The sequence below is a fragment of the Ambystoma mexicanum genome, chromosome 8, assembly GCF_040938575.1.
Source record: "Ambystoma mexicanum isolate Mex_15411 chromosome 8, UKY_AmexF1_1, whole genome shotgun sequence".
Taxonomy (NCBI): domain Eukaryota; kingdom Metazoa; phylum Chordata; class Amphibia; order Caudata; family Ambystomatidae; genus Ambystoma; species Ambystoma mexicanum.
This window is the reverse complement of record NC_090929.1, coordinates 1,349,478,969-1,349,504,654: the sequence shown is the minus strand read 5'-3', so window position 1 is coordinate 1,349,504,654 and position 25,686 is coordinate 1,349,478,969.

Below are 25,686 nucleotides of genomic sequence, written 5' to 3'. Positions count from 1 at the left end.
GTAGTATTAGCACTAAAAGAATAGCCATCATGCACAGGATTATTTGCTTGCTGAAATCGAGCGCCTGCTGTAACCGCCAAACAACTTAAACAGACATATTCTACCAGTGGCAATGCACAACAATTTTATACACTCAATAATAAATTGAAAATTGGTTGTATGAGTTTGATTTATACCATCATCATGTGCGAGAAACAGTTTGGTCCTGCATATTTTTGCCTATAGGTATTTAACTCTAAAATAAATCTCACACTCTCGAAAGGAACAGTGCACATCTTGTACACTGATAACAGTAGACTACTTCCCATTACATGATTCGGTATGTAATTTGGCTTTATTGTATATCCACCCATTCACTGGGGAGTAGACTTCAATTAATCTTCTAATGGGAAAGATAAATGTACACATGCCTGTCACGTCCTTTCTCCTGCCACATTATCTATTTCTGAGATTTAACATTCATGGAAACAGGAAATCTTTCAATTTTCCAAAAACCCTTCCCTTCCTTGCTCAGGACATGAGAAACTTTATTGTTTGAAGGATTTCTGGGGTTGGCTGGAAAGGGAGTGTGTCTAAATTCTGCTGGTTGTGACTTAAATAAGTGGATGATTCTGGGTGGCCACCACAAGCCTCATGCATAAAATCAAAGATCATTTTGGGAACACAGGTATGCACACACGTTTTTAAGTACAACACGGCTAAAAGGCTGAGCACATAATGCGCATTGGCCTTCCTCCGTATTTAATTTATAATAACACCCTTACAGTAAAAGGGCTGAAAACTATGGGTCATTTATGGGGAGGTAGGTGCTGGCTGACCTGCTTTCACAGAATAGTCATTGTTCATCCCTACCATGAGCCGCTGATGCACACTCTCAGACGCTGGGGCTCATGTGCTAGGACTGGAGGAGCTATGGCGGGACTCTGGCCAGCTCTGGATGATGAGTATTGCACCACGCTCTCTAATGCTGGATGCAGATGTGGGTTTTTGTCAGTTTGTTACAGGGTTGTCACTGATCTTTATGAGGCATGGGCCAAACGATTTAGTGAGGGCCCACTTCCTAATTTTTTTAGCTGGTGCAGCACAACCAACATTGAACAGTGGAACTCACCCTTTTAGTTTATGTATGAAAGAACCTGAATATGGATAATTATGAATGCAAGTAAAACAAACCCATGTTTCACTACAGGAGGAAGGTTTATTCCCAAGTACATTTTTTATCATATAGTTACATATACTTACACACATTTTGTCTCCCATTTTGTGCCAATAGTCCACAGTTTTCAGGTTCTAGTCAACAGAGGTTGTATTGTGACAAGAAGGGTGGAAAGAAGTGCTGCCACCCCCTCCTTCTTCCCTTCTAGCTAACCCCCCCTTCTGCCAATCTGATGGCCATAAAGCATGAGTCATACCTACCCAGTTACTTAGAGATACAAGTTATAGTAAGTGACCCTGGTAAGAACAGTTGTTAGGCAATATTCTGAAATCAGCCTCACCATTGTAAAATACCCCAACAGGTTACTGAAATATATTATCACTAGAATGTACCGCTAAGTACCACCATAATAAAATACCACGAGGTAATAAACGTAATCTGAAAACATTTCCCACAATGCTGGCAAAACGAACCAACTAATACCCTTGTTTAGCACAATGCAATCTTAGGGGATTTTGGTGCCTCAGACACATTCGGGCTTCCTTCCAAACCGAAGAAATGAAGGCATCCAAGAATCTGTGTACAAACCCCATACCAGTCAAAACCCATTGTGAGGAATTCTGCGGATCCCTCACTGAAACCCTGCCTATATTCTCGTCCCCGGTGGCCGTGAGAGGGCAGATGCTTACTGAACCCAACAGTGGGGTGGTGTACTGCGGGAGGATCACCTGAGTGGAGACAGAGACTAGGGAAGTGAGGAGATTCCATGGGATGAGACACAGTATGTTTCTTCTGATAGGGAGATAATTTCCACCATTTCATAAGAGGTTAATGTATCCCAACCTCCTATTAAATCTGAGGTGGTAAACCCTAAGCTTGTACAACCAAAACATATTATACCAACAGAAAGAATATTTTTGGTCCCTAAAATCAAATACCCTCATTAATACCAAGGGTACACTACAAGGAATGGTGGAAATGTTTTCTTCTCTAATTCATCTTCCTCTAAAAAAGTTAAAACCTAAAGCCCCAGAGTGCTGCAGGATTGGTTTGATGTGATTTGATGTGGCCTAGCCCAGAGCAGAGTCATTCTTTTACCTTTATTGAGGAAGGAGGTGCTTGTGAAACTGAGCCTGGAACACAGGTTTTATAATCTCCACTTCCCCACAGAGCGCAGCAGAGTGTTGCAGGAATGGTTTGATGTTATTTGAAGTGGGTTGAAGTGGAACTGCAAGAAGTGCAAATTTAATCTGTTCCCCCATGTACTTTGAGAGACAGCATTGTCTTGCGTAAAGGTGTTGTGCTTTCTGGTCTTTGCATTCTTTTGACCAAGACAATTGAAGTCCTAGACATTTGACGCAAGTGTACCAGACAGTTGATGTTCTTGCCTAAAACCGATTTTCTCAGCCATATAATTGTCATGCGGTCGTGGCTGGCTGTGTACAGTGCAGGGAGGCTTACTTACTGTTCTGTGTACAAGTTCATTTGGTGAACTTGATGAAGTAGGTGGCATTTCAGGAATCCGTTAGCCAGTTTGGGTAATTGTACGTGGGAGCTGTCGGCTCAGTATCATTTCACAGTTGTAGCAGGTTTAGTCACTGATACATGTGCAAGCTCATTTCGTGAGCTAGGTGAACTTGGCGACATTACAAGAGTCAGCGAGTCAATCTGGGAGATTGTGCATGTGAGCAGTCGGCCCAGGACAATCTACCTGTTGGATTTGCATCAAGCCTGCTAATGTTTCTCTTGATGGGAGACTTCACATTGTTTGAGTGAAGGATTTTTAAATGTACTCGACTTTCGACGTACTCAACGGTTTACTTGGTGGCTGTAGCTTTACTGAATATCTTATTTTGTATTTTGTCTGTATCTGTCTTATTTTATTTTTTATTTTATTTTACTTGTGTGTGGGTCTGATGGCAAACCGTTTGAGTAAGGTGTCATCATGGAACAAGGGAGTGCAATATGATTTAGACGATACAAGACCATTTAAAAACAATAATGCTAATAACACTTTGAATAGCCTGACAGAGGGTGCTCTGGTTTCCAAATTAATACAGAACATTGTTCTGGAGGACCTAGCACGCCCCCCCAGGGTCTTGACATCTCTTTGGATCTGGGAAGGCATTCTGAGGACCAAGTATGGAAGCGGGCAAAAGACTCAGCTGGATTTTCAAAGACATCTTTATTTCTTCAAAGTACAGCAGGGCAAGGTACAGCACACATCTCCATGAAGACTCCAACAGATCTCCAAAAAGCTATACATTATGCACCTTATATATGCTATTCATTTGGCTCATCCACCCTGACCATGCCCCGCAGGCAGCGCACACCACAGGGGACCACCCTACACGACTGGGCATGCCCTGCAGGCAGATCATCCACCCTGACCATGCCCCGCAGGCAGCCTTCACCCCTGGGCATGCCCCACAGGCAGCCCATGACCCCAGACCATGAGCCGCAGGCAGCCCAAATGGCACCATGCACTTGGGAGCCCCGATACATGTCCCCCCACCGCTCCCCCAGTGACAGCAACCTGCCAGCAGGCCCTGACTCATGTCCCCCACCCCTAGTGATGGCAACCTGCCAGCAGGCCCCGACTCATGTCCCCCACCCCACCCCTAGTGACGGCAACCTGCCAGCAGGCCCCGACTCATGTCTCCCCACCCCACCCCAGTGACGGCAACCTGCCAGCAGGCTCTGACTCATGCCTCCCCCACCCCCAGTGATGGCAACCTGCCAGCAGGCTCCGACCCATGTCCCCCACCCAACACGTCATCACAATCGAGACCCATGGCACTTATTGCCACCCAAATCCCACCCCAGGTCACCCCAGTCCAAACACCCAACCAAGCATTCTATCCACTCCACATTGAAATCCCCATGTAACCAATATGCCCATGAATACATGTCCGTCAGACCCACACAATGGTGACACATGTATGAGAAAACCCACATTGTGACATGTTATGTTATGTTATGTTATTTTGCATTTATATAGCGCCTTATATACCATTGGTATGGTCTGAAGGCGCTGGTAGGTTGAATGCCCTTGGGAACCGAAGTTCAGGTCAGTAGAGAGAGTCAGGTGTATGTGAGCACCGGGTATGTGTGCAGATGGTGCGGTATACGTGTAATAGCTGCTTTTTAGCGGTAGGTGTGGTGGTTGAGAGATCAGTAGTATGTGTTCGTTCTGGCAGGATTTATCCAGACCGAATGTGGCTGCGTTAGGCCTGAGGAGAACGCCTGGCTGGGTGGTGTGTAACCAGCAGTGTTTACTTAGAATGATGTGGAGGGAGAAGCGGATGTTGGTATGAGAACAGTTATACCGAATGGTGTCATAGTAGCTCTGTGTTCTAGTTGAGTGGTGGTGTAAAGAAGAGAGTAAGCGTGGTGGTGAGATATGATGAGTTACATGCTCTTTCAAACGTTCTCTGCATTCCAAACCATACTATGTTCATCACGCACCATGCATTCATCTGTTTTGCTCACTCACCTGCTCTACGCATTTGTCCGTTTTATGTCGTCACACGCACTACACATTCAACCCTTCCGCACACTCACCCCTCCACACACTCAGCCCCTCCCCACACTCAGCCCCTCCACACACTCATCCCCTCCTCATCCCCTCCACACAGAGAGGCTATTGGGCACACTTTTAAATTCAGCTTCTAAATGCACTTCTAAATTCAACTTTCCCCGAGAGGCTATTGGGCACACTTTTAAATGCCCTTTTCACAGAGAGGCTATTGGGCACACTTCAAATTCTACTTCTAAATGCACTTCTAAATTCTACTTTCACGGAGAGGCTATTGGGTGCACTTCTAAATTCAACTTTCACACAGAGGCTATTGGGCACGCTTCTAAATGCCCTTTTCACAGAGAGGCTATTGGGCACACTTCTAAATTCAACTTTTCACAGAGATGCTATTGGGCACACTTAAATTCAGCTTCTAAATGCACTTCTAAATTCAACTTTCACAGAGAGGCTATTGGGCACACTTCTAAATTCATCTTCTAAATGCACTTCTAAATTCAACTTTCCACAGAGAGGCTATTGGGCACACTTCTAAATTCAGCTTCTAGATGCACTTCTAAATTCTACTTTCAGAGAGAGGCTATTGGGTACACTTCTAAATTCAACTTTTCACAGAGAGGCTATTGGGCACACCTCTAAATTCAACTTTTCACAGAGACGCTATTGGACACACTTAAATTCAGCTTCTAGATGCACTTCTAAATTCAACTTTCACAGAGAGGCTATTGGGCATACTTCAAATTCTACTTCTAAATGCACTTCTAAATTCGACTTTCACGGAGAGGCTATTGGGCGCACTTCTAAATTCAACTTTCACACAGAGGCTATTGGGCACGCTTCTAAGTTCAACTTTTCACAGAGAGGCTATTGGGCATACTTCTAAATGCAACTTCTAAATGCACTTCTAAATTCAACTTTCACAGAGAGGCTATTGGGCACACTTCTAAGTTCAACTTTTCACAGAGAGGCTATTGGGCATACTTCTAAATGCAACTTCTAAATGCACTTCTAAATTCAACTTTCACAGAGAGGCTATTGGGCACACTTCTAAATTCAACTTTTCACAGAGATGCTATTGGGCACACTTAAATTCAGCTTTTAAATGCACTTCTAAATTCACCTTTCACACAGAGGCTATTGGGCGCACTTCTAAATTCATCTTCTAAATGCACTTCTAAATTCAACTTTTCACAGAGAGGCTATTGGGCACAGTTCTAAATTCAGCTTCTAGATGCACTTCTAAATTCTACTTTCACAGAGAGGCTATTGGGTACACTTCTAAATTCCACTTTTCACAGAGAGGCTATTGGGCACACTTCTAAATTCAACTTTTCACAGAGAGGCTATTGGACACACTTAAATTCAGCTTCTAGATGCACTTCTAAATTCAACTTTCACAGAGAGGCTATTGGGCACACTTTAAATTCAGCTTCTAAATGCACTTTTAAATTCAACTTTCACACAGAGGCTATTGGGCATACTTCTAAATACACTTTTCACAGAGAGGCTATTGGGCACACTTCTAAGTTCAACTTCTAAAGTCAGCCGGGGCACGCTATTAGGAACACTTCTAAAGTCAACCAGGGCATGTTAATAGGCACACTTCTAAATTCCACTTTGCACAGAGTGGGTATTAGGCACACATTCTAAAGAGTGTGGCAGATGCTAACATTCACATTTCTATCTAGATGTGGCGCAAGCTAAAGTTAAGTTCCCTACAGGTGTGGCACTAGCTAAAATTGGGAAGTAAATTGATATGCATCACAAGGCAACATTTACAATCCATTTACAGTGTCTAAGACTATGGCAGTCTACGCTATGGAAGGTAAGGTAGAGTGACAGGGGCTTTCTGGAGTAGAGTAATTGCTCTACACCATACCCATGCCACACTCACAGTTTTGTTGGTGTCTGCTGGCTTCCTCCGCTTCCCCTGTGGACACCTGCTGACACTTCCTTGAGCCGCCTCTCTTGGAGCCGCTCTTGGCCTTGGGCCCTTAGCCGCAGGGGGCTGCCGGGCAGAGGGCTGCCCTGGGAGGACCGGTGGTGAAGGGCTCGAGGCCCAATCAGAGCTGGGATGGGCAGGCCGGGAGGCGGGAGGGACAGAGAACGGGAAGAGGGTGCGGGGTGGGAAAGGGACGCTTGCGGGGTCTGGGGGCCTAGTCTAGGCCCAAAAAACACATGAGTGCCCAGAGATGGGCTGCCTCACATCACGCCGGCTTCCTTGCAGTGGATGCAGGGGCCGGTGTGAGGAGGGTCGCTAGACCCTTTCCAGCAGGGCTCGAGGCCGAATCAGAGCGGGGATGGGCAGGTCGGGAGGCGGGAGGGACAGAGAACAGGAAGAGGGTGCGGGGTGGGAAAGGGACGCTTGCTGGGTCTGGGGGCCTAGTCTAGTCCCAAAAAACACATGAGTGCCCAGAGATGGGCTGCCTCACCTCACGACGGCTTCCTTGCAGTGGATGCAGGGGCCGGTGTGAGGAGGGTCACTAGACCCTTTCCAGCAGGGCTCGAGGCCAAATCAGAGCGGGGATGGCCGGGTCGGGAGGCAGGAGGGACAGAGAACAAGAAGAGGGTGCGGGTTGTGAAAGGGACGCTTGGGGATCTGGGGTACTAGTCTAGGCCCAAAAAACACACGAGTGCCCAGAGATGGGCTGCCTCACCTCACGCCAGCTTCCTTGCAGTGGATGCAGGGGCCGGTGTGAGGAGGGTCGCTAGACCCTTTCCAGCAGGGCTCGAGGCAAAATGAGAGCGGGGAAGGGCGGGTTGGGAGGCGGGAGGGACAGAGAACAGGAAGAGGGTGCGGGGTGGGAAAGGGATGCTTAGGGGTCTGGGGGCCTAGTCTAGTCCCAAAAAACACATGAGTGCCCCGAGATGGGCTGCCTCACCTCACGACGGCTTCCTTGCAGTGGATGCAGGGGCCGGTGTGAGGAGGGTCACTAGACCCTTTCCAGCAGGGCTCGAGGCCAAATCAGAGCGGGGATGGCCGGGTCGGGAAGCGGGAGGGACAGAGAACAAGAAGAGGGTGCGGGTTGTGAAAGGGACGCTTGGGGATCTGGGCTCCTAGTCTAGGCCCAAAAAACAAACGAGTGCCCAGAGATGGTCTGCCTCACCTCACACCAGCTTCCTTGCAGTGGATGCAGGGGCCGGTGTGAGGAGGGTCGCTAGACCCTTTCCAGCAGGGCTCGAGGCCCAATGAGAGCGGGGAAGGGCGGGTTGGGAGGCGGGAGGGACAGAGAACAGGAAGAGGGTGCGGGGTGGGAAAGGGATGCTTAGGGGGGCTGGGGGCCTAGTTTCGGCCCAAAAAACACACAAGTGCCCAGAGATGGGCTGCCTCACTTCACGCCAGCTTCTTTGCAGTGGATGTGATTCTAAGAAGATTTACAAGCATCAGAAAATATATTAGTGATTGCTTATCATAAACTATTTAACCTGCACTCTAAACGTGGCCCCTTAAGGGCTGTGTGACAACTGCCTGGACACTTATCTTTCTGTATGTTCCCGCTGATGAGCTAATAATTTCTCTGTACGGGCGTACTATCTAATACAAGAAGCTTGGTTTGCCTGCTGTTGGGTGTCATGACCCACGTTTGAGTCATTATGCTACAACATTTGGTGCTGTGGGCTTAGGAAATCCAAGATGGCGGAAAAGCCCACATATGCGCCAGAATCTAGTAAAACCGTGCAGTTTTTGTGCACACCAAAATGGTCGCCTGACCTGCCACCCACCAGTGCGAGCGTGCTGGATCAGAAGCGCCATGAGTGAAATGTGGTGCCAAAGTAAAAACACCAATGCCATGTTAAGCAAGGATTATAAACTATGAAGCAAAATCCCCTTTTTGAAATGCATTAATTCAATACAGATCCCAAAAATGGGTGCAGTACCAGCATTTTCCACAAGCCAGCGCTAGCGGTCTAAACTCTGACAGGAGAACTGCTACTTCAGAAGCTAATCAGCCTCCTGAGACAGCTGGAAACTTCAAAGCCTCTTTGGTTAATTAAAAATTTTAAACACCTGCTGTTCCCTGAAGACAGGCTGATTCAATTAACATTGCAAGAGGCTGGGAAACCTTCTCACCTCAGAACTACACACAAGAAGACAGGATATCACGTGGCCCTGGTGACTGAGAGGGAGGGGACTTCCTGCAGCCTGCTGAACCCAGCACAATAGGCTCTTGCAATTCAATGGGGTATGTTAATTTGGGTGTGGACTGTAAACAGAGCTCTGCCAGCAAGAAGAGACATGTGATTCTTGACTCCCAAGTTTCTGGGGGCGGACCCAAACACGGAAGTGAATTGAATTGAAGGCAAATATATGTTTTCTAAGAACACTGATAACTGATTGTAACCAGATGACAGAAATGTACAATTTGGAGATCCTTAATCTAAGAAATGTACCCACAATTTAAGACTAGACTCAACTCTGTACCATGTTCTGAGGCAAAACCGTGCTAATTATTAATACTACTGACACTGTATGTATGCTAGAGACACGATAACTTAGATTAATATGCTCAGGAAGAGGGTACAGGTCTGTGTAAAGAGTTGATGAAAAACCAATGTTGCAAAAGCTACCAAAAACGAAAATAAGTTGTCATTTTTTAATGCAAGCTCTTAGGAGGATCAGAGTTGAACAAGCATGGACCATAAGTAATCTGTAATATGTACATGTAATGTCAAACAACTGTGTATCTGGGAAATATGTGTAGTTATGAAAAATGATTTCTAAGGTAAAAGCAAAGGGGAGTGTTCTTTCTGTATGCCATAAAGATGACACCTCATAACTCACTCTGACACACAACGCTGTTCTCCAGTGAGAGCACAGAAAATTCTTCAACCTATCAGAACCCTGAGTGGGTTGGGCAAAGAAGATGAGCCGACCCACCCACTTTCAAAACACATAAAAGGAGACAGTGCAGAACAGGCAGGACATTCATTTTTCACTTTCTGCGGAGCATTTTGACAGACAACTTCACATCCAGACTTCAGACTTCACATCCAGAGACTCCAGACTCCAGATAGACTACAGAACTTTGAACCAAGAAGGCCTACTGCAAGCTAAAGTATTCTCAGCTGGCCTTACAAGTTTGCAAACTGATTACTCCAGATGTCCAAGGGGCACATCAGAATATAACCGCCGGGCTGTGCGGTTTGCTGCTTGCTAAGAATCCTGTGTATCCAGAACAGAACCAGAGACCCAGAAAGCAGTGCCGTATCCAGAGAGACCAGACCCAGACCAGACCGCTGTGAGCAGAACCGGTGCCTGACAGACCCAGAGAGCAGAGCTGACCCAGATCGCTGTGACTTCAGAACCACCCGCCAGAAGTCCAGTCCAACCTGTTGACCAGATCCGTAACGAGGCCAAGTCCTTCCAAAATTAGGAGTGAGTATCCTGAGGCCTGTGCAAAACCAATCTCTTAGTTTAAAATAATCTAATTCAAACTATTTTAACCTATTAGAACTGCATCATCAGAAATTGTGTCCATCCTGTTGATTCAAAACCTTCCAAACGCGCATCTGTCATTCTGAAACTGTAATTTCAATTCTGAAAATCTACCTCCACTAAATCGTCCATATCTCTTGAACCGTTGGTGCTAGGAGCGAGTTTAATTTTAAAGCTAAGATTCTAAGCTTTCCAACGAACCTAAAACCGACTTGCTACTCCTTATAGTTTTTCCGTAATCGCGCTCGACGCACTCGGAAAAATTGCCACGATTTGCGATTTGGCTCAATTTCTTCACATAGTCAAAATAGCAGTGTCTTGCTTTCCTTCGCTGAAATTCGTTTGCAACCTGATAATCATTCATAGAGCATTGCTAAAGTGATCCTGAACTAATACAAAGTAGCTGTCACCCACCCTGAACCTCTAGAGGGAATTAAAATCATTTTAGCATATTTTTCACTTCATTGCATACCACATTTAAAGGATTTTGCCTGTGTTTCAAATCATACCTGTTTTCCTCTAAGCTCGCTGGGGGGAACTGGAACTTTGTATTGCATTTGTGTGTATTCCTGAGAATTGTGTGTGTTACTTCCATCTCCTTACATTTCATAGGGGGGGGAGTGAATTGTCAAAGAAAAAGTGATCACATTGGGCCTCATTCCGAGTATGGCGGTAAGGGATACCGGTCACCGTTAACGAGACCGGTGCCGGTAATCCCTTACCGCCACATTCCGAGTTCCCTTTGCGCCCTCATCCTTAACGCCTGCAGGCGTTAGGGACGAGGGCGCAAAGGGGCTTTTAAGCCAATAACGGTGACCGTAAAGTACGGTCACCGTTATTTGCAATTTCCCCATTCCCATTGAGCCCTATGGGGGCTCATTTGGGAATGGGGAAGAGCCCTGGGGAATGGGAAATTACCGCCCTGGTCAACTCGGAATTCGGCAGTAATTTCCCATTCCACCAGGGCGGTGCCGGTACGGGTCCGGCGCCGACCAAGGCGCTAATAGCGCCATTGGTTAGCGCCAGACTCGGAATGAGGCCCATTATCTTTTGCTGAAATCATATCAAGTTTATTTCTGTACTGCTTTTTATTCATCTTTGCATCTCCTTGAACCCATAAAGCATTCTCTGATACCTTATTCCCCTGTTCCTAGTCATAAGTCACCAGAACTATGCTATTGTAGGATTACCTATTGCTGATTACTGCTCATATTCACAAGTGTGATATCAATTATTAATTTATTATAAAAGTGCGATATATATAGTTTAATTCTCAAATAAACCTTTCAAATTTGCAAAACAAACTTACTTCTTGGCTCATGGGGTCAGGGGGATTCTAAGAGAGGGGTGTTATATAAGGGTTGTCATCCAGAGTACACAAACTGGACATAAAAATATATAAATAAGGGCTTCCCCTTGAGCAATCCCAGACAAGGCACTGACTTAGTGGGACTGCTTGATTGGAGTCATTTAACACTGCGCCGACTAAACAAGGTCCTCACCATACCAGAGGTCGCTTTTAGAAGCATGGCATACATGTTGACTGAGAATTTACCAACATCTATGGTCCAGCACAGTGCACGGCCGTGAACCCATTCCCCTCTGGCTGATCGGTTACCACAACCTTCCTTCCTCTTCCACTGGGGTACAGGATAAAGACACCCCTCTTCAGCTGCCCAACAGGGCCCCAACAGCTAAACCCCCAGTGACTCCAGATGCAGCACTCCTCAACGACAAAGCTCTGCTACCTGTCCCAAGGTACAACATGCAGAGTGCTGCCACATCTCACCTGACATCAGCAGGTGAACACCTACCAGAAGCACAACACTGCTACACCAGTCTTCTACGGGTGGCCCATCGCTCTCAAATGTTTTTTCAAAAAGCAGCTACAACAACACTGCGCACCTTGCGTGAAAGTGCATACGTCCTCCAGCCCAAGGGGTTTGAGGGCCAGCTGAAATTGCACAGCGCCGCAGCTGAAGGATTTGTTCTGCAGTTATTGATCTCTGCATTTGCCATTGTGCCTGTCCCACGTGAAGCACCTGGGTCTCCTCCTCGCTGTTCACCAGCCTAGAATAGTGGGACAACGGCTTGATTTCATCATCCAGCTCTATGCTTATGTCATTGTTATTCTTGCAGGGATCCTGAACTTTGGCATCATCCTTTCTCCCATTTTATGGGTCCTGTAACCACCGACACTCTTTAGTACTTTCGGCACAAAGACCCAATCTCCCTAGGGTTGGACTGTTAAAGCTAGGAATAACGCTGCTATTGCATTATTGATGCATTCATTGTCTGAAATGTTTCCGACGTGTTGCTGTTCCTTATCATGTTATTGGCTCTGCCTCCGCCATCCTACACCCAGATACCAACACCTTCCTCAACTTCTCTTGGGCCTACGCTGACCTTATAAATGTCTCTGATTGCATGTATGTTCCCACACTCCTATGTACACCAGTGGGGGCGGGGCGTTCCTCGTCCCCATCAATCTTGTTGAATGGTGTTATGACCTAATCAATGACTCTTCATGTCCCAATTTGACCCATCTCTTGCCCCAGGGATTCTTCTACCCCAGCTACGCCAATACTTTACCTTCTAAAATACAGACCTCATTTGTTCCACACACACTTCTTTCACCGCGATCGGCACCCTGCCATCAATGGGTATCACACCAGCCATCTATGTGCTTACCTGAAGTGCAACCACCACCACCTACAACCACATAGCTGTCAGTAGGATCGGAAAATTTCATAGTAATGGCACACCTAGCACCGCAATAGCACTCTTCATCCACAGAGGGTTAATGTTAATGGATATTTGTACCACACACTATCACCACCAGGGTGGTCCCCTGGCGGCTCTGAAAAAAGAGGAATGGATGGGGTAGGGGTGGGGGAGGGGCGGAGGGGAGGGAGAGTTAGTGGGAATACGTGGGAAAAGTGCAAGAGAACAGTGATGTGCCGTTGGCAGCCTCAACCCAGTTAGCACGTTCACTGGGCTTGGGGTGTTTTCCGGTCAGTAACTGTTGTGTGAGTCTGTGTGGTTTGTTTTGCTGTTGCAGTATAGTGAAGTTTGTGCGGACTGTTGTGCTATAGGTTGTGGTTGTGTTTGGTTAGAGCTTGAGTGGTGTATGCAGAGGGGAGAAATTGTTAGTGGATTGGTTAATTGCCATTGCTCCCTAGATGGGAAGCGCTATACTTCCATATTCCCTCCAGGTGGGGCGCGTGAACATCTACAAACCCCCATCTAGATCTGGTACAGGTTGACACCCACATTCCCTTTCACACATGATGCTCACCCACATTCATAACCGTGCCCAAGTTCGGCCCCCGCCCTCCTCCGTCAAACCGGTCTGTATGTGGGGCGATTGTTTGTGAGTCCATCCAAATAAAGCCCTGATAGCATTCCCAATCCAATCCGTACGCTGCATTGGTAAACCAACGCTACTCCATGCAGCTGTAGCAGTGGTGGGCATTCACTGTCTTATCCAGCTGCTATTGCTCACAGCCCCTTTGTGGCATGGCAAATGCCAACACTAGCAGCCACATACAGGCGCTGCACCTGCAATCATTCACAACTCTGTCCGGGGGCCGGCGTATGCCTATCTCCACAGCTCAGTTAAAGTGTGGCAACTACTAACATTCACACAAGTCTATCCAGGTGTGGTACCTGGTAGCGTTCATGGAGTGGGTGAGGTTGTTGGGATGGAGCTGGGCAGGGAGGCTAAATCGGTCCTTATGGGTGTGGCTTGTGTCCTATTCGACATAGTGTTGTCTCTCTTGTTAATGTAGGAGTTACCCTTAGTGGGTTCTGGGTGTTGTCAGTCTCATCCTGAATTCTGTCATCCTGTTCTTTTCGGTTTAATTGTTTCAATTTGAATCTACGGTGTTGAAGAGCCAGGTTTTTAGTAGTTTTCTGAATTGTAGGTGGACTTTGGTGTTTCTCATTTCTTTCAGGATGATGTTCCAGATTTCCGCAGCTAGGTGGGAGAAAGAGGATCCCCCTAGTTATTTCTTGAGGTATGGTTTTGGTTCCAGGTGGATTTCGTTGCTTGATCTGCGGAGTCTGGTTGGCTTGTAGATTATTTTCTTTTATAGAAATTGAGCTCCATGTCCGCTGAGTGCTCTGTGTGTTATGCACATTGGTTTGAAGGAGATGTGAGGTTTGACTGGGAGCCAATGTAGTATTTTTAGTGCTGGAGTGATGTGGTCTCTTCTGGATAGTTTGCGCAGGAGTCTGGCTGCTGCATTTTGGAGGCATTGTAGCTTCTTCATGAGGTATTCTGGCATTCCGGGGTAGAGGCTGTGTGTCTTTTGTGGGTGAAGGAGAGGAAAGGTTGGATTCTTGATGTGTGAAAAAGGAAGAAGCATTTATTGATTATTGCATTTATTTGTGGTTCTAAAGTTAGGGCTTTGTCCATCAGGACTACCAGGTTTTTAACTACGTTATATGGTGTTGGCGCGGTTCCCCTTTTCCGTCTGCCAGGGAATGCAGGTGCTGTACTCTTGGTTTTTGGATATAATCATGATTTCTGTCTTTCCTGGGTTGATTTTCAAGTTGTTGGCGTTCATTCAGTTGAGGACTTCTTTTAGACACTCAATTAGGGGTGAGTGATCAGCTTGACTTTCTTGGAATTTGTAGATGTGCGTGTCATCTACGTAGTTGTAGCATGTAGTTTTGTATTTTCTGAAGATTCTGATTACTGGAGTCTGGTAGATGTTGATGTATAGTGGCGATAGTGAGGATCCCTTGGTACTCCACAGTCATTAACTTGTGTTGTAGATTTGAAGGGTTTTATCCATACGGTTTCTGTTCTGTCTGCTAGGAATGATTTAATCCAGAGTAGTGCCATGTCGGTTATACCTATGTCTTCCAATCTGTGCCCATTACCTTACCTTCTTATTTGTTTTAGCGGAACCACAGTGGTTGGCAATTCGTGGAACAGCAACATTGTTGCACAACACCTTTACCTGCATGTGGGCACCACCAATAGAGATGTAGCAGTAGAAAGGCCGGGACAACGGTGGGCTATGGTGAGAAGCCAGGTGTACATCATGCTGTAGATGTTAGGGGTGGCCAGGGGGGGTCTACAGCCTTTAGCTCCCTAGCTGTTTAGAAGTACAAATCCCTCCAACTGTAGTCAGCATAGTTACAGGTGAGAGATGATGGGAGCAGCAGGTTGCAGAAACTTGCAATACATATAAAACAGCAGCAATAAAGTGGTTCTATACAGGCAATTATGGTGCTCTCACTAGGGAACAAACACCTTGAACAAGTTTCCTCCTAAAGGACAGTCTTATTTCACAACAGATAGACGTCTCTGATAACATGGTGTAACGATTTTTCTCCTCGATAACCTGAAATGCACAAAACCAATAATAGAAGACCAAACAAATGAATTTAAAAATAAAAATGTATTCTATACAAAACTGAATGAATGAAACGAAATCCAACAAGAAAATAAATAAAAGTCTGGATGTCCAAAATTTATTTTAAAAAATGAATGCTGAAATCAATAAAATCCAAAGTAAAATGGCTCCAAAGCATCAGTCCATAAAACAAAATCCAAAGTAAAAAAAAAAGCAAACCATTCCTCCATTGTAAAAAAATAAGACAGTAAAATCAGGTCCATAACTATATACAATCAAAAAATAAAGGGTCCATGAGCCCAAAAATCCAAAGGAAACCTAACATAAAACCAATCTAATAAATAACTATTTTCAAAAAGGCAGGGCATAGTCCATGCGCCCCAAAGGAACAAAAAATAGAAAGGAAACTGAACCCTACATAACTATTTACAAAGGCGGTGGGCCGGTCCCATGGCTCATTTAGTGATGTTCCGGGCCAGGGTATCATCGAACTCTATGTCGATGTTCCGGAGGTGGGCCTGTTCCCTGGCCTCGAGGTCTCGCAGGGATGCAGCCATGGAATCCCTCAACTCCCTGCAAGCTTCCTCGAGGCCCTCCGCCTGCCTCAAATCCCGGTCCATGGAGTTCTCTGCCCTGACCTTCCCGAGCCATGCCCTCTCCGCCCGCCGTCTCTCCGCATCTATTTGCCGGCCCAACCGCTGCCACACGGAAGACACTTCCAGAATGGGGTCCTCCTCCCCCTCGGCCGATGCCTGCCCCCGGGGTGTTGATGGCCCCGAGCCATGATGCCTCCCATGTTGAGCCTGCTGCGGCCTCTGACGCAATTGCCTCTGCCACCATGATGGCCTCTGGGCTGATGGAATACCGCGGTGCCATCGTACACGTGCCCTGCCCGATGATCCCGGCACATCCTCTATCTGCTGGGGTCCAGTTGGTGGGGTGGCCACTTCTGCTAGACCTCTGACTCTCGACTTTGGCAGGGATGGAATCTCCACCAGGCTGGCTGCACTGGTTGGGGCAGGTCCACAGGGGGGCCTGGTGGCATCTGGGCCAGAACACAGCACGGAGAACGACTGGCATATAGTGTGCACAGAGGAGGAGAGGGCCGAAAGACTGGCCCACACATGGAGGAAACCCCCAACCATGGTCCCTCCCAACTGGGCCATGTTGGCACACAGCTCTTCTTGATGACGTGCATGGCCCCCCAGGAAGCACGCATGTCATCACGAATGTCACGTGTGTGCAACGCGACACAGGACAGACTCAATCCTGTCACGGGTCCCCACGTCCGTAGGTAGAGGAGTGCCAGTTGACGTGGACCTCCCCCCTACCTGCGGACGGGCCTAGGACGGGGCTTCTCTGTTGGTGCATGGTGATGCAGTCACAGTGTCAGGGACAGTGACATGCTCAGGCTCCTCCGCGGTGACCTGTGCTGCCTCCTGGTCCAGCCCCTGGACTGCACCAATTGGACCAGCGGTACCACCCCCACCAGGCCCCATGTGCGGCTATGTAGCGGCCTCCTCCTCCTCCGCACACACCACCAACCTGGATGGCTTTGCACCGTCTTCAGCTGTCGCAAGCCCCTGTGGGGGCTCAACCGCCCCTCCCGCTGCAGCCGTTGTGGCAGACATGGCACCAGTCCCCTCACTCCCGGATGATGGAATTTCCAGGGAGGGTGACTGGGCCTTGCATTGCCGGCAGGTGGAGGCATTCCTGCCGCTTTCCTCCACAGCGCTGTCCCCGCCCTCTTCTTCACTCGCCACTTTGTAAAGGGAGACATTGAACACAAGCATCAGGGTACTGTACAATAGTCCCCTAGACAGAAAGCAATAGCACATGAGTGGCACTGTCAAACCTCACTTCCATCTTGTCCGTCCACAACACATGGGTCAGTGCAGGCAACACACATGTACGAACAGGCATGGCACATGGAACAAACATTTGCATCCATGTCCAAGGCACCGTAGAAACATCCAATGGTGGGCTGAAACTCACATGAATCATGGGACATGCTGATCACATGCACACACATCACCGGAGGGTCATGCATCTGGCCCCGTATACCCCCAGACACAATGGATACAAGGATGACTAGGCTGTATTAGTGAATCAACACATCGTCATGGACATGTGTCATGCATCCATGGTGCAGAAACTACTCAGACACACGGACATGTATAGCATGCATGTCCATGACAGCAGCACACATCTCTCACACCCCAAACATGTCCAAGTACAGACACAGGCATGCATACATGTGTGCATTCCGCATGCTGCTCCGCATGATGCATTGTAACACATACACCATCCATGTGGGTCACACCTGACTGGACTCACTTGCACCACCATCATGTCCCTGCACACACACATCCATACATGACCCATGTCACACATGCAGCCAAGTAGCTAAATACCACCACACTGCAACATGCACTGTTTTAAACGTGCATGCATGAGCACTTACCGCTCTACTCCAGATGGGCCTGCATCCTGGGGATCAGGTGGTGAAGCACTGGGCAAATGCGCTCCAGGACCCTCATCTGCTGGGTGGTAAACTGGACCCGGTGCCCCACTGCATCTGCTGCGTCCAAGAGGCGCCGGGCCTTCTTGAGGGTCCTGGACTTGTAGTCCTCCCAGTGCTTCTGGACGTGTTTGATGTTGCGGGGTGCCACCCCCTCGGCATTGATGGCACCCAACACCCAATATGACTTGCTCCACCAGGATACCAACTCCCTTTTCACTGAAGCTTGTAGCCCTCTGCTTCTCTGCGGGGGGGTTGCCACTGGTGCCGGATGGTGTTGCATCAGACATGGCACCCCCCGAGGCAGGTGTGGGTGGGCAACTGGGTCCTGGGGCTGGGCTGTAGAGTGATGAACCCCTGCAGATGGCTGATGTGCAGGCACCAAATGGCAGAGCACAGTGGCAGCAGGCAGGCAGGCAGGCAGCAGCAGATGGCTCGTGGGAGGCTGCTCGGAGTTCTGGGGGGCAGTAATTTGGCCTTCTGGGCAGGAGCGTGATCTTCCTTGTGTTGTTGCATGACCAGATTGATACAGAGTGATTTGGCACGTGAAAAACAGCATGTTTGTGTGAATTCTGAGGAACGGCCCTTAGCGCGTAAGCGTGTAGGTGACGTAACGTGTGCGCAGGCGTTTCCCTCGGCACGGGTTAAAGGTCCCATGTGGGTTTCCATCACTCTGTATGTGCTTTTCGTGGGGAGTGGTGCGTGTGTTTTCCAGACATTTGGGTTCACACGTGATTACTTCACAGCAGCTACAGTGCGTACTTCTTCTTTTGGTGTGGGTGTTGGCCACACGTTCTTCTTCTACACTCAAGGCAGACGGTGAGTGGCACACACTATTTTTCCCCCTGTTTGTCGCGTACCCCTTTTTTTGGGTATACTTGCCTGTGTGTTGATCACGTACGTATTTTTTGTGTTCCTGGCTTCCACAGTGTACTGCGTGTGTTTTATTACATGCACGTGGGCTACAGGGGTCGCGTATCTCTTTTTCTTGCTTTTTTGGATTGCCTGAGCATTGCGTGACCCGTCATTTTTCCTAAGGGACCACAGGCAGCCTTGCAGGAGCACAGGGGTGCTGTTTGCATCACATACCTTGCCCCCCTCACCCAAGTTGCCCAGGACAATTGTTGTGTGCACCTCCCATTGGTACTAGTACATCTGTGCCATTGTTGGGAGGCCACAAAAGGTGAGGGGCGCCTCATTTGGGCAGCCTCCACGTGCCCTTTCCCCTCCCATATGCGTATTTGTCTGTGTGTGACATGCATGCATGTGCACAGGCATTTGTACTCACCAATGATCCATATGTCACCAGGCTTCCCAGCTTCCAGGTCCCGGCTCAGGACATTCTGTATATAAAACTGTCATGGGAGGACCAAGGATATTTAGCATTGACAGAGGTGATGATCCCCTGTGCATCGCATACTACCTGCACGTTGATAGTATACCAGTGCTTGCGGTTGCGGTGGATATTCTTTGTGGCCCTAGGTGGACGTCGGACCACAGGGGTGCAATCTAGGGCACTGGGCACTTTGGGGAAGTGTGCCACCCTGTAAAAGTCCTGGACCATGGCCTGCCTTTCTGAGGGTGTTCTGGGCATGTATATGTGCCTGCGGACCGAGGGTCACGCAATCATGATTGCCAACACTTGGTGTAGGCAGCGTGACTGCATGGGCTTTGAGACCCCCCCACTATGGCAGTGGTCTGCTGAAATGACCCAGTGGCCAAGAAATACAGTACATTGAGCACCCTTTCCAAGGGGCTGAGTGCTTGGGAGCACAAGGTGGGTGATATGAGGTCATCCTCCCACTACTGGACCAGGTATAGGATGATATGAGGTGGAAACCTATACCAGCCATAGACCTAGTCATCAGGCATCCCAAAAAGGCTGGTCCTGGGCAAAATGCGGGACCTGGCTATTGTCCTCCTCCTGCGGTGTCCCATGATCAGTGCTGTGAGAAATGGGACATTCAGCATAGCTGTATGTACGTGTTTGTTGTTAGCGCACATTTTTAGACTGCGCGGGGACGCTTCCGCCTGCCTTCGTGTAGCGGACGTGTTTAGGCCTGTGCATGTCTTTTGGCGTGTGCGTGTTTACCCTATTCGATTCCATGAATATGTGTAGTTCGTATGCGTGTGTGGGCGTTCCCTGTACTTCCCAGCAGTACTTCCCCAGTTCCGCGTGTTCCGCCCCGTGTTCTGCCCCCTTTTTGGTGTGTGCGCTAACGTTGTGTGCTTTTGCTTTGCGCATCGTGCAAGGTGTTCGCGATGTTGCAGTGATGTGTGCGCCCGGGCGCGCCACCCTCGGATATGGCGCACATCCCAGGGATAACACGGGAAGGGCCTTCCATGAATCGCACGTGTGCACGTGCGCTTGCTTTTTCATGCTTACACCAGCTTGCGCCACAAATTTCGGCACACATTTGTTCCATGAATCTGCCTCTTTGTCTTTTTCTCTGCTTTGCTGAGCAGTCTTCGTATACTCTGCTGTAAATGTTCATTCTGCTTTGCTGCATGTGCTTCCTGCTTTGCGGCAAGTGCTTCCTCCTTTTTCCTTCACCATCTTCCTTCCAATCCGTTGGACCATGGTCATTTTCCTTCTGTTCTGTATTTTTATCCTGTTTGAGACACAATAAACATGTTGCTCCGCATTATCTCCTCCCTACACTAATCTAGCCTTCCCCTGTTTTCCAGAATATGGCACCAATTCTTACTATGTGCCTTCCCATTTTATCATGGAACTACATTGTTTGCCTATTCTAAACAATTCTTATATGTTCACCAAATCTACCCTTGTTGGCTTCCTGCCAACTTACCAAAAATTCAAAAAGATTACCCATCTTTAATTTGATGTCTTCTATGCCCTGCGTTTGTCTGAGGTGGTCATGCTTGTATTCATATGCTAGTCTATTTACACATATCTTGGGAAAAATGGCTATATAATTAAAAAACTATGGGCCTCATTATGACATCGGTGGTAGCCGTGCCTGTATTACAGGCACGGGTGCTGCCTGTGTCATTTTTTTCAAGCGCCCACAAATGGCCAATTACCGGGTCATTACGGCTCTGCTGTATCAGGGAATTTCCCATTTGCAGGCGCCGGAAAAAAGATGCTCCCCATTCCCATTCGGCCCCATAGGGCTGAATGGGAATGGGGAGGTCGGATGCACCGGCACCGTTTATAACAGTGCCGTTGAATCCGACATGCTGAGCTCGCCGGTGCCTTTCTGCCCGACAGGCCCGACCTGACGGGTAGAAAGGCACCCGCGAGCACAACTCGTAGTTTGCCGTCCAGGAACTACGGTACCAGCATGCTTACCGGTACTGTAGTTCCCGGACCAGCAAACTTATAATGAGGCCCTATGTCTCTATCTGCCTCTTTTTCTGTTACTCAACTGGGTGCTCCCTATTCACTAACGCTCACCTGTGTCATGATATTGGGGGTCATTCCGAGGTTGGAGGTAATGAACAAACGATGCCGGTAAAGGATTACCAGCATCGTTTACCGCTACGGGCTGTTCTGACCAACCAGACCGCTATTTACGGCACTGTAAAGTACGATGCCGTAAATAGCGGTTTAGGGTCACGCGCGGGACACACCATGCCGATATTAGCGGCATGCCATAAACTGGAGCTGATCCCCAGTAATGCGGACTTGCAAATAACGGCCTCCTGAAGTCCGAAAAGTACCTTACCGGCATGGAGTAAATACCGGCATCTCCGAGAAGGTGTTAAGAACCCTGAGCAGTGTTTCCAAGAGCCACAGGTGCACACAATCAGCACAGGTGGAGGCAATGGAGTCTGGAACAGCACAAAAGGAGCACACCCACACACCACACACCCCCCCACACCCAGATGATACCAATAGTAGAAGCATTACTGGAGCTGGAGGCCCTGCTTGCAAGGCAGCAACAACAACAACAGCAGCAACAACATCAACCACAACCCCCACCACAGAGGATACATAGGAGGAGAAGGAGGGTGAGACAGGCCCCATCAGTGCAGCCACTGTTACCACGCCAGCAGCCCCCAATCCCACACATCACAGCCACCCCCTTCAACCTAACACCAGAGCAGATCCACACCCTGTACTGGCATGACTGTGACACCATCACCACCATAGTGGACCTGATACATGACGACATAGTGAGCCTCATAGAAATATGCACCGCCATACCCCCTCCACTGAAGGTAGTGTCTGTGCTCCACTTCCTTGCCACAGGCACCTACCAGCACACAGTGGGGCACATGCATGGCATATCGCAACCCTTATTTTCCCGGATACTGAACCAAGTGCTGGATGCTCTCCTCAAGCATACAAGGGACTACATATCCCTACCATGGACTCGCCAGGAGATATTCGATACAAAAGTTGCCATCCATGCACTGGCAGGCATGCCAAATTGTATCGGTGCCCTCGACTGCACCCACGTGGAGTTGGTGGTCCTGCATGCCATGCAGGTGGCGTATCGCAACCGCAAGCAATACCACTCCATCAATGTGCAGATGGTATGCAACGCAAGCAAGATCATCACACATTGCTGTGCCCGTTATCCAGGATCAACTCATGACTCTTTGGTCCAGCGGAGCACCACGCTACCATGTTACATGGAGCGACATGCTGGACGACGTGCCTGGCTGCTTGGTGAGTTGCCTGACTGGCCCATGGCAGTGCATCGGGGTTATGAGGTGGGTGCCTGCATATTCCAGTTGGGTGGGAAGGGGGGGAATGCATACTCCACCTGGGTGGAAATGATGACGCCAGTGCACGATGAGCACCTTGCCGAACACTGTGCCCCAGAGCCAGTGAAACGGCACATGACTACCAAATCCCACAGTGATGAAGTAAGGCTGACACCTAACACTACATGACAAACAGGTGACCAGGCCACATCCCACAACACATGCACCACTTATCGGCGGCCCTCACACACCATAAGGGCATCTAGCAATACGCACTGCATATGCAGTATGTCGCTGCCTCCAGCATATCACCACACCGGAGAGTCATCCCTGGGAGTGCATTGAACTGAGCGTAACAGGGATACCACAGCGTGGTACAAATGTGCTACTGACAACAGCCAACACTCCCTAATACCAAATCTCACAGAACACAACACAGCAATGAACACACTCCAACACTGCTGCATGCATATCCAATGCACGTGCAACAAGATGTGGGTGCACACCATAAACCATCCTGAGGATGCTACCCACTCCATCATCCCATTGCACAGGACACATAGTGGGGTCAGAAATGGGGCTAATGCATCTAGGGACATGTGGGTATGGGCAGAAATTACCTGCTGCCATGTAAGACTAGTACAGTTGTCCGCCATGAATGTACAAACACTTACCTTCATTCCCCTCTCATGCAGGTGATGGTGGCTATCCCTTGAAGCCATGGCTCATGACCCCTGTCTGAAACCCACAGAACAGACATGAGGAGGACTATAATCGTTCCCATACCCGTACAAATGTGGTGATTGAGCAGACCTTTGGCCTGTTGAAGGCACAATGTTGTTGCCTCAGCCGGTCGGGTGTGGCACTTATCTACAACCATGAGAAGGTGGCCAAGATCACCAGGGCATGTGTAATGCTGCACAATGGGGGTCATTCCAAATGTGCATCCATCGGAACGTACCCCTGCCCCCTGACATGGAGCTGCAACCACCTGATGATGATGATGAAGGGGAGGAGGAGGAAAGAAGTGGCAGGACAGCATCACGGTGCCGATGCACAGGACAATATTCCTGACACACAAGTCAGCAGAGGGTGTGAGGATGTCAGGACATCGGGCACTGGGTGTGGGGATACATGTACACTATGCACTGTGAAACATTAAATGACACATGCGCAATGATGAATGTCCACTCTGTTGTCTTTTTGATGAACAACCGGTGTATTGAATTAGTAGGTTCAAACGTGAAAGACAAACCCTCCACCACCCTCAGCCCCCTCCCACTCCCCCCACAACTCCCAAACACACCCTCACCCCCCTCTTCCTCCCCCCACAACTCCCAAACACACCTTCACACCCCCACAACTCCCAAACACACCCTCACCCTCCCCCCACAACTCCCAAACACACCCTCACCCCCTCCCCCACAATTCCCAAACACACCCTCACCCCCCACCCTCTCCCCCCACAACAACCCCACACTAGTCCCATAAGGACAACATAGGCCACACGTGTATGCCAGCATTGTCAATGTGCGCTCCCAGAGCCAGGGGGATCCATGTCATGGCGGCGCAATGTACGCTGTGAGCGACAGAGCGGGCGGGTCTGGGTGGAGGAGTTTTGAGAATGTGTGTCCTCCTGCTGGGGCTGTCGTGCAGGGGGTGCAGCCTCTAGGGCGTCTGCAATCCGACCAAGGACCTCACAGAGCTGGTTCGTTGTGCACCCTCCATGGGCCCTGCAGGAGCTGGTGGTGTGGCTTGTGCTGTTTTCCTGTTTGCAGGTAGACGGAGGGCCCTGGCTTGTCCCCTGGAGGTACTGAGCTGGTTGGCTGCCTGCTCCTCGCTGTCATGCTCGCTGCCTGTGGGGGTGGGAGAGAGAGACGGCATGAGCGATGATTTTATATTCTGCATTTGGACATACGTACAATATCACAATGGGATTCCAGTGGGTTGTCTCCTTTTGGGTGGCGAGCGGCACATTGATCCATGCTTGGATTGTAAATGCATGCATATGTCTGGGTCACTCATGTTGGCCGGGTACTGTGCTGGCACACATGCACAATGTTTACATCACCTGCCCTGTGTGCCTCACGGAATAGGCCTCTTCATGTGGTATGTGCCATATGGGTTACAGCCCTGCACCTGGCATTTGCCTGGGTCTCACTTGTTTCGGCATTATTGAAAGGGGGGGGGGAGTTTGGCCAACCATGACGTGACACCTTGGCCAGCCCTTGGCAGTACAGACTTTCATTACACATGCGTTGTCAGTATGGACTTTGGAAACTCAACTCCATCGACGGATGAAGTTACCCCGCACTCCATGTCGCCAACCCCTTCAATGGATTCTGGGGCAATCGTGGCCGCACACGTCTCCTCCCACGGCATCATTTTGATGGGGGAACCTGGCCCTGCTCCGGTCTCCAGGGCCTGGCTTCTGTTGGCAGAGAGGATGCTCCGCACCCTCAGCCGTAGGTCGTCCCACCGTTTTCGGCAGTCCTTGGTGGTGCGGGGGTGTTGCCTACGGCGCTCACCTTCTGTGCTACCATGGCCCTGATCTCCTTCTTTTTTACAATCGTCACCCTCCGCATGTCACCACTAAAAACAGTGTCTGAATGCTCGTGGAGTGTCCAACATCATCAGGAGCTCATCCGGGTTAAAGCGCTCCTTCCTGAGGTAGGCTGCTCCCTTTTTTGGTGCTTTCGGCATGATGGTGGTGTTGATGGTAGATGTCTGTATTCACTGGATGGCTCCGGGTCCTGTGCGGTGAGGATGGCAATGGATTGTGTTTTTAAAGATGCCCGCCATGCTCCTTCAAGTTCCTGTGCGATGACACTGTTTCCGGTTCCGCTATTTAACGGTGACTGTAAATAGCGGTGAACGCTAATTACGGTCACTGCTATTTACAGTCACCGCTATTGCCGCTTTGCTCTATGGCGGTAGTGTTATATCCGGTGCGTTTGATGCCAGTAAGGGCTTTTTGGGGCCCTTTTG